Source organism: Lissotriton vulgaris, chromosome 2_1 (genome assembly GCF_964263255.1).
Source record: "Lissotriton vulgaris chromosome 2_1, aLisVul1.2, whole genome shotgun sequence".
Classification (NCBI taxonomy): Eukaryota; Metazoa; Chordata; class Amphibia; order Caudata; family Salamandridae; genus Lissotriton; species Lissotriton vulgaris.
Genome location: NC_141687.1, coordinates 653527864 through 653543914, shown reverse-complemented (window position 1 = coordinate 653543914; position 16051 = coordinate 653527864).

The following is a 16051-nucleotide window of genomic DNA, read 5'->3' as shown; positions in this document are numbered from 1 at the left end:
TGCCCTCTACCAGCTCCTCCAGGGGCGTCGGCTCTGGTGCAGTTGAAGTCCCACCTCCAGTCGCTTTTGCCTCTGCTAATCTGGTGGCCACCCTCTCCTTGGATCTTTGCCTCATGTCATACCACCCCTTGCGTAAGTCCTCAATTGTGCGGTGGGTGACGCCAATTGCATTTACTTTTTCTTCTATGTCATTCCGGATTTTCCTCTTCCTGGCCTCTGTAACACGGAATGAGCTCTTCCCAAACAGGAGGTCATGTTGCCTCACAACCTCCTCTGTCAGCACCTCAAGCTCCTTCTCAGAGAACTTTTGTTTCCTCTTTCTGCTGCTTGTCACCTCCCTGTGAATCCATTTCAGCTCCTTGGAGATCAAAAGCACACTCCCTCCTCATAGTCTTTCAGGCAGCAAATGAGTCAGGAACAGGTGCAGGCTATCAGGTGCAGCATGGGCCGTCACACTTCCTGGTTGTGATGTCATCATTGTGCACCTGAAGTGCTACTTTCAGTTTTTGCGATTCCTTAATAGGGATTTCGCTATTGAGGAATCGCTGTTTGAGTAATCGCTATTTAATTCTGCGAATTTTTGCTAATAGCTATTTTTTAGCGATTTTTTACCTACATCGCGTTTTGCGATTCCAAAAATGTGATTCGCAGAAAATCCCAATATCAGAATCGCAAAACTGATTTTACCTACATATGACCCTAGGTCTTTTAACTCTTGTTCTAACTTTCCTAGGTTGGCCCTTTTTGCCTTCTCGTGGCCTGCTATTAGGGAAATTCCTTGTCCTCTGATGACTGTATTATAGGCTTCCCACAAGATATTGGCAGAGTCTGCCGTTCTGCCATGCCCTCATTTTCTACTGTGTAGTTATCCGTGGCCTTGAGGAGTTGAGTTCAGATTTGGGGAATTTTAAGATACCATGGATTTAGTTTCCCCTGAAAGGTGCGATTGTGAAACCTAAGTTATGATGCACAGACACTGGGGAATGATCAGAGATACCTTGTGCCAGGTGATGTGGGTCATTGTAGAAAGCGAGTAGATGTGCCCATGTGAAAATGTAATCAATACGAGAGAGGTTGCGGTGGGCCCCTGAATGGTAGGTGTAATGCTATTTTGTGGGGTTGAGTGTCCTCGAGATATCTATAAGGCCTAAGGCTGACAGGAAGTCTTTCAGATGAGTTCCTGCTTGTTCCTGTTGTCGTAGCGGCCAGCGGCTTACCTCAGAGGAGAGAGCAGCATTGCAGTTTCCTCCCATTACCAAGCTACCCACTGGGAGTTCCAGGAGTAGCGCTCCCAAACTTGGAAATAACTCTGTCTGTAGTCGCGGAAGGACATAGAGTGAGATTAGATTGAACAGCTGCCCTTCCCATGTTCCTGTGGCGACCACATATCTGCCACTGTCATCATGAATAATCTTTTGGGCTATGAAAGGGAAGGATGAACATATAAGGATGCAACCCCTCTAAAACCTCTGGTGGATCCTGCATACAATATCAATTTGTACGGCCATCCGTTTAGTGCCCTTATTGTGTTCATTGTATGTTGGTCTCTTGAAGAAGGACCACCTCAGGGGCATGTCTTTTCAGGTATTGTAGGACTACCCCTCATTTAATTCTATCCCCAAGGCCATTGACATTCTAGGAGAGAATTTTAAATGCTTCGAAAGGCGCCATTTGACCTACTTAGCTTCTGTGTCGGGGTGTGTCCCAGCCTCTCCCAGTATGGATCAGAGTAGGAGGGAGGAAGGAAGATGGTGCCCGCTCCCCAAACTCCGGCATCGCCCTCAACATGCTTGTTGTCGCTGATCAATAAAGAAAACAGGAAATCAAAACATTCCTAATAAAACTTAATCCCAACCCCCCTCTCTGCCTCCATGCTTGACAGACTAAGAACTGACAGCCCCCCAACTATGCAGAGTGCCTTTGTACCCCTTAAGAAACATTAACCTATCTAGGGGGGAGGCCTCAATCCAACCCTTCCCGGTGCCGCTCATTCTCATTATTCAACGTTATTACATCATCCTAACACCAGGTCTATGATGGAAAATGTGACTTGTTGGTAAATCTGCATCTTATTTGGGAGATCTGTGTTCATGTACAGTTCGGGCTCATTGTCCTTCTCGGGCTCTTGAAGGAGGTAGTGTAGCTCCCAATTGAATCTCCTGATCTTTTCTACGTCTCAATGCGAGTCTTTTGCTGGATCAGTCAAGTCAAAGTTGTGGGTACCGAGGGGTTGCACCTCACCTTTGCCCTTGGTTTTATTGTTCTTGGTCTTTCCATGCCTGGGATTTCTCCAACCATCTAAGCAATATCATGCTTCCTCCAGTATGGCGAAAAAACAGGTTTTTCCTTCCGCAAACACTAGTAGTTTTGCTGGGAACAGGATGGCATACTTTTGGTCCTTTTCCCGCAGGACTTTTTGACCTCTAAGAAAGACCGTTGTTGTTTCTGCACCTTAATTGTAAAATCCGGAAAAAAGAAAACAACGCTATTGCCCCATTTTACAGGAGGAGCAACTCATGAGGTATGCAGTATCGCATCTGAGTCCCTGAAATAAAAAATGCGGGCAATAATAGGTCTCAGTGGGGCCCCAAGTTTTGGCGGAACCCCTTGGACCCGATGCACTTGTTCCACCGAAAAAAGAAATGCAAAGTCCATTGGGCTTTAGGTTTTTGAGTATAAGGTCTTCTACAAGCAGGGCTACTGTAGGGCCCTAGGCCCTCTCCAGCACTCCGATTATTCTTGGCATCTTCTATTCTGGCCACTAACACTTTGACAGAATTGCGTAGTTCACCCACTTGAGTTAGTAGTGTTGTGGTGTCAATCTTAAGAGAGGTAATGGTCTCCTCTGCTTCTTTGATTTGGGAGCCTATGTTGCAGATATCTGCTCGCATCAGTGTAATTTCTGTGGTCAATGTATCAATTTTAACCTCCAACAAGGATTTGATATCCTTAATCGCTGCCATAACATCTTGCAGGGTTGGTGGTTCCTAAGTCGTTGGGGCTTGAGCACCATCTTGGGATTGCTGGTGTAACGCCTGAGGGACTGGTGGTTCTTTCCTGGGATGGGCGTATTTTCCCATCTTGGTTTGCGACGTTGCGATTGAACCCTTGGACCCAGACATTATGTGAAATCCAACGTTGAGTGAGGTGTAGCCGGGTTTTTGGAAAGGAGAGATGCGCTGGGAGAGAAGAGCCATTTCTGCTGCCTGCCCGGGGGGATTGAGGCTCCGCAGTGGCCTGTCAAATTGTGCCTCCCTTGTCCCAATGTCCCCCCAGAAGAACAGCACCCTTCCAGTTGTCTAACTCAGTCCAGTTGGCACACCTCCAGCTATCAATGTCGACCCCGGAGTCACACCACTGCTACTGGACTCAGGCCGGGGCAGTAGGCCTCTAGTATTTCAAATGGTTCTGGGGGTCAGCATCCGGATTCTTGGCCCTGTTCCCTGCGTGGGGCTCAAGAGACCACTGGGTAGGTTCTTACTGGGGCGGGTACCCCCAGCAGCCTAACTGGTGCTATTGTATCCGGGTAAAACGGGAGTTCGGCTGGTGCTATGCCTGCACCCACTCCACTACAGCTCGATATCAATCTATGCGTGCACCGCTGTTTGGGCCAAGTAATTCTCTCTCCTTGTGCTGAAAAAAGGCTGCCTTCCAGTCTTTTCCTGCCTCGATTAAGAAGAGGGCTATATTTTGAAATGTCCGGGCCTACAGGATCATCAACTTCCTTCTTTCCATCACTCAGCTCCTGTCTTGTGCTTAAGCCTTTCTGGGGGAATCAGGTCCCGGGGCGGGGTCACACCAACTAGCGAGGCTCCTGCCTCCTAAATCGCAGAGCGAAGATCTCTTCAGCCTCCCAGTGCTGCCTCACCACTGTGCTGGGACGACGCTGCAGCTTAGACTCATCCGGTCCGTACATAGTCACAGCTAGAAATGGTCAACAGCAGCACCTTAGAGGGCCCACTAGCATTAATGGGCACCAGTCTGCCACCGGCTGCCACCTGGGGACCCAAGATCGAGGGAATGGTCACACCACTCCGCAAGGCCTTCGCTCACTCTCCTGCGGAGTCCGTCCCTCCCTCTTGATCAGCCCTGTACTCACGATGGCTGGTAGAGTCTCCTCGTTGCTGCCCGATGACACACTTGAGCGCGGGCAGGTATATGAGCAGTCAGCTGCAGATCTTCAGACTTGAGGTTGGTTCTGTTCTTCACAGATGTGGGCCGCTCGATAAACCAACGTTTCCTCTTGCTAAGGCCACCTCAGCTGAACACACGTCAATGGGTGGGGTCACATCATCCGGCAGGGCCCACAACTTCTTTCCACCACCTCCTTTGCCAGTGCCGTCAGGATCAGAGCCTAACCACACCATCACAGGTGCTTCAGAGCCTCACGCGCTGCCTTCTCGGAGCTGGGTCACCTCATCCGTGCTCTGGCGATTGCACTAGGTGTAACTCACGGAGGCACTTTCCTCGGCACAGGCCATTCCGCGGTGTGAGTGCTACTTCCCAAGACCAGTGCAGTTTTTCCTGAGCCCCGAACAATCGCGGGGGAGTTGGGCAGAGATCCCCGACTTCGGAGATCGACCCCAGTCAGGATAATGCCAGAATGTTGCTGTTATTTCGCGGTGATCGGCTGGAGATTTGTTAAGCTGCGGCCATCTTGGTTGGCTGCAGGACACGACCCCCGGTTGAATAACTTTTGGTAAAACAAATACACATAAAAGAATACCATGGCAAATCTACCCAGATGTGTAGAGGAAAGGAGGGACATCATGACTTACTTAAGGCTCTCTTTCTTGTGAGTCGTGGGCCTTTGCTATTTCTCAACAATGGTAATAAATAACATATTACACTCAACAGTCAATTCACAGCAGACAGGGAAACAGACACGCTCTTCTTTCAGCAAGCAAGAGCATTTTCTGCTCTTGTTTTCTGAAAGCAGAGATGAGTTTGCTATGGCTTGACACGAGCGGTACTCCCGCCAAGACATATCAAACTGCAATGCCCAAGGGGTGGGCACCCCGAGACAGTGCTTGAGCAGGCCCTCAGGGGTAGCAGTTCTCAGGGTCATCTAGGGTTCTATGAGGGGGTTAGCCCCCCTCCATTGCAATTAAGCCCCGGAGAGGTGGTGGTCCCCGAGGATCCGGGAGCCATGCAGCCCCCATATCATGTAATTTAAAAGACTTGCCCCGGGGAGGTGGCAGTACACAGGGCTGCATGTGGGGGGTTGGAGTCCCCCATGCATTTTTATTTAATTAAGCCCCGGTAGGTGGCAGTCCCCGAGGCAGAGCGGGAGGCCAAAAGGTCCCCCTGCATTCATTCAATTGAATAACCACAGGGAGGTGGCAGTTCCTGGTGCTGCGTGGGGCCATGCATGCCCTCTGCATCAGTTGGAAAATGTTTGCCACAGGGAGGTGTCAGCCCCGAGGGTGCAGGGGTGCTGCATGGGAATCCGCCGCATTACTATTAGAACTTGCCCCCAGGACCTGTCCCATCTGGGTGCCTATATTAACCGAAGTGTAAGAGTCCATTTTTCGTTTTTGGGGGGCATTTCGGTGGGAGTTACAGATCAAGCAGGACTCCCACCAAAAATGTTTATAAAAAATGTTTTTTTTTACCTGCAGGGTCCCGCCCAAAAGAGGCCTAGGGGTCAGGGTGTTTCTACCATGCCCCTTTTTCTTTTTTTAAATGTTTTTTCTTGTGACTCAGTTGAACCAAGTGACAAGATGGCTGCCAACACTTTCTGGTTTGAAGTGTTTCAGGCAATCAGATCTTAGGAACAAGATCGGAGGGGTCACGTATCTTTAACAAAAAGGGTGCTTTCTGGACCAAGAGCTACCTTTCTGCCAAATTTGGTGTAATTCCGTTCAGCATTTTGGCTCAGCGGCACAGCTTTATGCACAATCACACACTCACACAACCCCTCACAGACACACTCACAAACCCATACAGTCGCTGACTCACCCACTCACTCATCCATGCAGGTAGTCACACACATCCTCATCCACCCACAGAGACACTCATACATCCATACAGGTACTCAGTTAACTAACCAATAACCCATACAGCCACTCATGTACCTATTCACCAACCCATACACACCAACTGACAGACTAATACAGACATTCACACAACCTAGTTACTCCCCCATGCATTCACTGAGACATGTATAATCACTCACGTACACAGTCACTCACACAACCACTAAATCATCCATACAGGCACTCATGCACCCACTGATTCATCAATACACCTTGGTGTATATATATTTAACACTCCTTAACCTGGATGATGGTCACTGGATGATGTAATCAGTGATGTCATTTGAGGGGTCATGGGTGTAGAAATTGCTGGAGTTAACAAGAAGGATACTTGCCACCCAAATACCCTCAATAGCTAAGGGGACTTCACCCCCAACTAGTACTATGCCAAGAGGCAAGTTTGCAGAGTGATACAGAAAGGACGTCCTTGATGATTGCACAGGTAGTGCATGAATGATTCTGCCAAGGACATGTATGCCATTGCCAAGGTCGGACTGTGAATAAAGGGTGTGATTGACAAAATGCAAAACACATATATAGACATATTTGACATAATGTTTCAGTGTAGCTATTTAGTAAGATAATAATATAACTTACCCCTTTGTATTCATTTGTTGAAATAACTACATCAAATATGCATTTTCCTTCTGCACAGCTACAACGGAGTTTGCAATGACATTAGTAGTTACGAATATAAATGAAAAAGTGAATCCTTGGACCGACCACTCATTAATTCCTTTTATCTGGGAAACTGTAGCCAGCATCCCCCCCATGAGCACCACCATGATACAAGAAATAAAATGGTCAAACCTCTCCGCTAGCCATTGGTCCAATCTCCTGGAGAATACCATTCCGCCCACTAGCTCAGACCTAGAAAGGGCAAATAACAATTTTAACCTCTGGATCCAAAGCTCATTGGACATGCTAGTCCCCAAAAGACCTCTCCATAAAAAATCTAACCCAAAAACAGCACCCTGGTTTTCTGCCAAACTAAGGGAGCTTAAACAGACCTGTAGGAAATTAGAAAGGAGCTGGAGATTGAACCCAATACAAGAGAGGAAAACAATCTACAGAAAGACAATTAGGGGAATACAATTCAGAAATGAAAACCGCTCAATCCTCCTTTTATGAGGAGAAGATCAGTGCAGCCGCAAACTCTCCAAAGGAGGTTTTTCGCATCGCCAAATCCCTGGTCACTATACCCCAAGAAAAAACAAACCAGAGGATGCACCCGCCCGATGCAACAATCTAGCAGATTTTTTTCACCAAAAATTCAAACTGATTGTCCAATCCTTTTCTCCCTCCCGGATCGACTCCGTTGAGTCTAACATCAGGAGTTCTTCTCCCAACCCCGTATGTTCCCCCTACTAGATGAGGCTTTCCTAAAAGCACTCATGCCCAGAGTGACCTCAGGCTCTCCATTAGACCCCGCCCCCGCGACACCTTTCCTTAGTTTCTGATGCAATATTCCCAGTCATCTTGACTATCTTAAATGCCTCCATTTCAACGGGCACGGTCCCCCTTCCCTGGAAATGCACACAGGTGAGGGCCCTCCTGAAGAAACCCAGCTTAGACCCCTCTAACTTGGCCAACTATCGGCCCATTTCTCTCCTCCCCTGGCTAAGTAAGCTGACAGAGAGACACATAAACTCCGCTCTAGTACAGTATCTAGAGTCCAACAGTCTGCTACATGTCTCACAAACAGGCTTCCGCCCCCCCTTGGGGACAGAGACGGCCCTTTTGGCTGTGACCGAAGAGGCTCGGAGGCTTCTGGATCAGGACGGCTCAGCAGCTATTATCCTTTTAGACCTCAGTGCCGCTTTCGACACTGTAGATCATAATATCCTGCTGAGCCGAATAAAAAGTCTAGGAGTGACCCACTCAGCTCTCACTTGGCTACAGTCCTTCCTCAAAGACCGTTTTTTTCAGGTCTTCGAAGGCAACTGCCTCCTGCAACTGCTGGCCACTCAGGTGTGGGGTCCCTCAGGGCTCGTCCCTGATCCCACACTCTTTAACATCTATATGGCGCCTTTAGCTGAGGTAGTTCTTCCATTCGGTATACAGATTATAATGTACGCAGATGACACCCAGCTGGTGGTGTCACTGAACCATCAAGATGGCTCATCTAGCTCTCTGGGCAGCTGCCTGGAAGCAGTAGCTGAATGGATGAAACTGTCCCACCTCAAACTAAACGGCGACAAGACTGAGCTGATGTTTTTGGGAAAACTGCCATCTCCCCTGTCGGCTCAGATGTGGCCAACCTGCCTTGACCCAATGCCTGCCCCAAAGCAGCAGATTAAGAGCCTCTGCATGTGGCTCGATAGCTCTCTGTGCTTTGGCTATCAGGCCACCAAGCTAGCTGCCATCTGCTTTGGCCTGCTGAGGATGTTAAGGAAAGTTCTTTCCCTGCTACCTTTCAAGGAGAGAAGGATTATGGTGCAGGCCTTAATACTCTCCCGCTTGGACTACGGGAATGCGCTGTACCTGGGTGCCCCGCAGGCAACCTTGCAAAAACTCCAAGTAATCCAGAACTGCGCAGCCCGCCTACTGCTCCAAATCCCCCGGAGACAATCGGCAAGACCCGCTCTGAGGACGCTGCACTAGCTCCCTATCCGGGCCAGAATCCAGTTTAAATCCATGTGCCTGGCTCACAGAGCCATGTGGAAATCTGGTCCGACCATTTCACACTCCCTGGTCATCCCCTATCAACCCTCAAGAAATCTTCGTTCCAGCTCAGCCTTCCTCGCCACTACCAGGAAAGTCAGTCGCGCCAAGTGGGGCGGACGCTCTTTTTCCCTGAATGCCTCAAACCTCTGAAACGCTCTGCCTCCCCCTCTGCATAGTGAGCCAAACATACTGGCCTTCCGCAAACTCCTCAAAACTCACCTATTTTGCAACGGGCTCTAATTGATTTGCCTTCACCATGCGGTTCATAAGCGCTACGAGGCCTCAGGGTAGAAACGCGCTATACAAATATAATTTCATTCATATATAGACATACTTTACACAAAGTTTGAGACTAGCTGTTTGGTAGCATATTGGTTTAACTTTATTTAACAACTTATCTGTAAAAAAACAACAGTTTCAAAAAATAACTTTCTACATGTAAACACACAAACAAAACATAACTTCCAAAAAAACATCAAACTATCCGTTGTTACCCAAACTTATGGGGAATCCAAAATATTGCTATTATTGCAATGCACAGTGTCTGACAAGGCCCTTTCTAGAGGGACGTTCACAAAATATTAATTTGGGACGATGTCCATCTCATATTATCTTAAAACTTATCATAGAAAACATATCCACTGGCGATCTACAAGAGGGAAGCTGGAGGACCATCTACATCAGTGGCAGCAGCAACAATGCCCATCCAGAAAGTCCCTTTAGATGCACAGACTACTACAACAGATATGGCTCTAGAGTTTTCAGTAATGGCCACGTATTGCATGGACTAAGTGTTGTTATATCAGCTGGTGAGCTGTGTGTAACAGCTATTCACAATGCTGCCAAAAATCATACATAGTATCTTTTTTCCTCCTTTTATAATGTTTGCACATTTCTTAAGAGGAGTTCATAGTGAGCGGCAAGACGGCAATGCAAAGCTGAAGGACCCTCAAGTACAATTGCAACACAACAACACTGAAGCAGAGAGTCAATTCAAAAATCCAATCTTGACTTCAAGATTTGGCTCCACAGTTTTTGCCGATGGTCTCATACTGCATGGATTTTGTAGTTATAGTTTGTGCAGGAGAGCAGTCCATAATGGCCCTTCGCAATGCTGGATAGAATAATAAATGTTGATATTTTGTTTATTTTTGGCCTTCATAGTTTTTTACATTAGCAGGCATTTTATAACCTTACAAAATGGGTATCTAATATCTATGGGTTGTTTATTTTATTATCTTCCAGTTTATTATACCACAATTTACATATAACTTGCCATATAGACAAGTCAAACCATCCCTCTACAAATAAATACACAGCTACATTTTGCCAGTTAACATAATTTACTTTTTAAATATAAGTCAACAGTCTGTGTTTAAATCTTCTAGTAAGTGCATCAACAACATATACAAACATACTCTGGTTTTGTACAGAACTCTCTGTTAAATTTTGTAATCTTTTTTAAAACTGTTAACTGTAATGTGTTTTGTTCTGCAACTCCTCCTCTTAACAACTCTTCATTTTCCCTGGCATTCTGCTCAGGACCAAAAAAATAACACTGCAAATCACCATAAACTCTTTCTATGTCTACCACACTACCATGCAAAAGTGCTCTACTTATTTCTCCTAATCATAAAGCAGAATTTTTCACATACTACAGCCTCCTACCTAAAGTTTGCATTGTTGAGTGGTATAACTTATTTTGTGTTTTAAACTTTGCCTTGGAAAGATACATAGGACTTTTCTTAATATATCAATGGATTCCTGTCTAATACTAGAAACACTACTACAATTCCATTTGTATACAATACCCTCACAACGCCTTCCTCGAACCTCTTCTGCAATAACTTCTACATTTCTAGGTACCATAAACTCTTTTGCTGTAGGACTACCATTCTTCATTTGATAACATTGTCAATCAATAGCATGAACTAATGTGTTATACTGGATATAGCTTTCTTCCTTAAGAAAGCCTCTGTACAAGAAGTATGTATCCATTGTCCACTAAAAACTGTACAACAGTTACTTTTCTTCACTAATATTTTCTTCTGGATTTGTCTCCTCATGCAGAACACTTTTGCCAAGAGTCATCATTCTATTTAGAATCAACATGAAAAGCTTCCTCTTTAAAGCAAAGGCCTTATCAACTACTCTTACAACTTGTTCTTTCTGTTTTACTGCATCTCTTCTTCTACACTTTTTAAAATTAAACACTACATTTATAAGGCTGCAACTATGCAATCATCATATATTTGCGCAGAACCTATGCAGCAATCTAAACACCTACTTACAACTTTTGCAGTCATTGAAATATTGAGGCACATGCTTGCACTAATGAAGCACTCGGGCTCTACTCACGCACTCATGTGATTATGTAGACAGTACCATTGTAGTAAACCTATCACCCAGATTGTCTAAATACTATACATTCCTCAGTAAAAATTGTGAATACATGGGTTTGTAGTTGAATACATCAATACTCCCTGGATGATTGAATTAATTCATAGGTAGTGTTAAGGTGCCTAGGTGATTCCGTGAGGAGAACAGTAGTTCCTAGCTGACTCCCTCGCTATCTCATAACTCTGTGGGTTATTCCATATTTGCATACTTACTGCCTGTATGTCTGCATGAGTATACCACTAGTATCTGGGTGTTTGGCAGAGTGCACGAGTAGAGCCGGAATGATTCAACATGTGCGTAACTATTCATTCACTACTTCAATAATTCAATTCATGCATAGATACTGCTAGGATGATTAAATTAGTGCAACTGTTTTACCTGTATGATTGCATGAGTGCATATATATTATATAGGTGATTTATGCAATACATTGATTATTTAAGCCCATGCATAGCACTTAGCCTATTGGATGAGTGGATGAATAGTGTTTCAGCTATTGGATACTGCCCATGTCTTTTTGGTTTACTGAACGGGTAGTGCTTGGATGCTTGCATAACTACATGAGTTGTGCCTGGAGAATTCGATAAGTGCATCAGTAGTGCCTACCTAATTAGATGAGTGCATAACTAGTGTTTGAATGACTACATGATTCCATTGTTAAAGCTTGAGAGATTGGATGAAAGTAAGTATACTACTGGGGTGATTGTATTAGTGCAAGACTAATGGATCATTAATTAAATGACTGCATAAGTACTGGATGAGTGATAGGTTAACAACAATGGTACTCTACGTAATTACATGAGTGCATGAGTAGAGCACACATGTGCCTCAGTATTTCAATGACTACATGGGTTGTAAGTGAGTGTTTAGATGGCTGCATCCCTGCGGACATGTCAAGAAAAAAGAAAACAAAAGCAGACATTCAGTGGCCACCAACACACCCAAAAAAAATATGTAAAACAATCTATTATGAACATTGGCCTACACATATTACTATATACATACTTCTTTCAAAGCATGTTTAAACTAATATTTTTGTACTAAGTTTCATTAAAAACCATCTTTCGAACCTATTGTCCTATTGTCCATTTTCACAGTTATTCGGGACGTCGCAATTACGTCTTTCTCATAAAGTGGAAACACATACATGCACATACATTACAGTATTCTACACACTAGAGGTTTATTACTGTACAGTTCAAACTCATGTTTTCTACTGTAGTTCTAGAACAACCATCTCTAAAACCTATTTTCCGTTTTGGACACCAAATTTGCGGGGGAGGTAGATCAAGGAAGTGCCTTTAGCTTATTTGGTGCAAATCCATTCAATAGTTGTTGAGAAATGTAAGTTCAAATTGACATATATATATGTGAGAAATTGGGTTGTTAGTTGACTGGGGCATGAGCCCGGGTCAAGCAGCAGTCACCATCCTTGTCAGGGTGAGGCACAAGCCAGCCCTAAATAATCTGTGCTCAACCCTCTTGTAGCTTGGCACAGAGCAGTGAGGTTTAACTTAGCAATGGGTAAAGTGTTAATAGTTCAAATAGTAATAAAGTGAAAGCACCACACACAAAAAAATCCCACACAATAATAAAAAAAAAGAACTTTCTTTAATAGATAAAACAAGATCAAAAACACAACAATTCCAACAATTCAATTAGTAGAACCAGAGATATTCAGTTTAGAAGATATAGTGAAAAAATCGCCAAAAATCACAAAGCATTACCTATGGACAACTGGTTGTGCCAAAGTCACAAGTTCTGGCCGACCACGAAGAAACACGCGCCAGCTACAGGGACTCAGTTAGGGCCACTGAATAAAGCACCTTAAATCCTGGTTTGTGGAGAACTGCAAGGATCCACATTAAAGATGCATTGCGGAGCTTGAAAAAGGCATCAGTTCCGAGATGTGGTGAAGCTGCAATGTGAGGGCCTGCATCACCATCAAGGATCCCATTGATGAGGCTTGCAATGTGAAGTCCTGCATTTATGATATAGTGTGCAGTCAGGGCATTGTACCAGTTTCGAGAAGCTGTGGGGCTGCGTTGGAGAGTCTCGCAATGAGGCTGCTGTTGACGAGAGATGTACGGGCCTGTACCAAGGATGCATCATACCACGGCGGTTCTGGGCAATGCAGGATGCAGTGGTGAATTGGGTCTTTGCTATGGGTCAAATCCATGCAGTAGTGGAGGTGTGTTGGTACTGGTCAGGGTTGCACTGCACAGCGGGGGAGATGTGTCAGTTCCGCTGGATCCATAGAGGCTGGAAGAGCACCATGAACCCACTTTTAAGTATCCAGGATTGGGGTATCAACACTTTGCAGGGTAGACTCACAAATGGCAGAGTCCAGGTGCAGATGCAGGAAACACAGTAAGACCCTCTGAACGTTGAGATGGTCCGGACACTCTGCCCCAGCCTCTCAGACTAACCCTGAACAAAATCATTGAAGCCATTGGGGAATCAAAGAATACTCTCCAGCGAGAGTTTGGCATGGTGTCAGTTGAACTTGGTCTGTTGCGCGCTGATCACCACAATCTAGCCAACAAGTTCAAGGACTCAGACACAGCCATAACTAAACTGCAACTAGTGCTGCAGGCAATGAAAACGTAGCTGACTGAATTAAGAATTAAAAGAATGTATGTGCCAATTGAGGCACCAGGCAGAAGATGCATAAGGGTGCAATTAGCGCAATAACTTGATCATAGCGTGCCTCCCAGAGGGCTCAGAAGGAACTGATGGGATGGCCTACTTGGACAAATGGATGCACACAGAGATGGTCCAACCCAACTCACACAGTTTTTTTGCACTTGAGCATGCTCATAGGGTCCTGGCTCAGCCGTCGGCCCGGGGGAACACCTAGACCAGAGGTGGCTAAATTGCTGCACTGCAGACAGAGATACCCTATTACAATGTCTAAGATAGGGAGACCCATTCAGGGCAGTTAATGATTTGGTGTCCCTGTTTCCTGACTTCACCTCTGCCGTGCAAGCCAAGCGTTCTTCCTTCCTGTAGGTTAAAAGGGCACTGTGAGAGGAGGACTCCATTATACACTCCTTTTCCCCACAAAACTGAAATTCATGTTAGGCACCAACACACACTTCTGCCTGGAACCAGATGAGGCACAGACTTGGCTGTAAACTTACCGAGCAATGGGCTGAGGGAAGGAGACAAGTACAGCAGAATTGGGGAGATAACACGGGCACAGGTGCTGCTCCCAGGTGGCCTCCCAGTGAGGAATGGTAGTGGAGCCAACCAGATCACAAACGGACAAGGACAGGGCAGTGGCATTGCTGGCAAAGATTGAGATCACATTTACCAAGTCATCTGACTTTGAGGACAGCACTGCCTCTGGCATCATTCTGGTGACTCTGACAACCTGGAGCAGGATGGTGATCACTTCCCGACGATAACCAGTCGAAACGTGGATAACCTCCTATAAAGTAACCATCAACCTAGAACAGAGTGAATGAGAGGAGAGCTGTCATAAAAGCCTCTGCAGTCCATTTCCACGCTGCACGGGGCCGCCCCTTGTCATCTGATCACTGCTTCCCTCAGGTGCAACGAGAGGACCATCAGGGCCAGCACAGGAAAGGGACCTTGAGTTTGGTTAATTTCTGAGCCTACCCCACTCCGCCATTCTCTATGGGCTGAAATAGCAGAGAAGCATACTACTTGTACTTTAGAATGCCAAAGCTTTGGAGGCCAGTCATTGCTAGACTGCTCTTGGGTCGGGGTGTTTGGAGAAATGTTATTATGGCTCATTGTCTCAAGAATGGAGGTAAAGGGGGGCCCCAACTGGAGGATGGGGGGGACGTAGTTGCTCGGTTTACATTCTAACACCTGCCATGGCCTGCACACAACATAACTTCAAACTAATGACGTGGAATATTTGAAGGATGGAGACGGCAGCCAAATAACATAAGATTCACATGTACCTCAAGAAGTGGGGACACATTGCAATGCTCCAGGAGACACAAAGGTGGAAGCTGGAGTTTACAGCATCGCTAGAGGGGAAAGTTCACACTATGACTTACTCTGTAATTGCATGGGGAGTGCGCTAATATGGGCTAGGTCAACAGTTCGAGGTTACAACTAGGCCTAAGTGGAGTTTGCGGAATTTACGCGGAATCCGCAAAGGGTCCAATAAACTCTGCAAGCAGCGGAATGCATCAGGTCGCATCTTTTGCACTGACTTTTAGCACCAGGTGTTTGTCTTGAGCTGGAAATCAGCACGAATTGCACCATTGCGCAGTGCAAGAGGATACTGCTTCTTTCTGCTGCTAGAGTAGATTTTCTACTCGAGTAGCAGCTTCCTCAATGTGAACGGATGGTTTGTCAACAGGAGTGGTCGTGACCAACAGCCACTGCCCTGGTTGAGAAATCTCGCTGGGGGGTGGTCTAGTGTTGGATTTTTCTCGCTCAGCAACTTAAAATTTTACAAAACTCTGTGTGCTCCATGGAATGTGGCAAACTCCACGAACAGAGCAAAGTTCACCACTCAGGCCTAGTCATGACTGCCAAAATAGAGAGGGAGAGATGGTATGTTCTGGTGGAGGGTTGGTTGTGTTGTGCCAGGGGTTGCTGGGCAGCGTGCACATGCCAAATGAGGACCATGCACCCTTCCTGAGATCAGTCTTAACACAGCTGGGCCACTTGGCTGGGGGGGGCCTGCTTCTTGGGGGTGACTTTGACTGTGTGCTAGACACCACCGTGGACCGGTCTACCCCTCTGCTGGATAGCACACTGGGAGCTGGAGGGTGTCTAACACACACAGCATAGCTTAGACAGGGACTACTCTTATAATTCTGGCATGTACAAGATCCACACAAGACTGGGCCATTTTATCTGCTCAAGGGGGCTGTGCTACTATGTAACCCACACTGATTTCTTAGGCCGCACTCTCTCAGACCATAACACTCTGTTATTGTCGTATCAACCAGTTGACG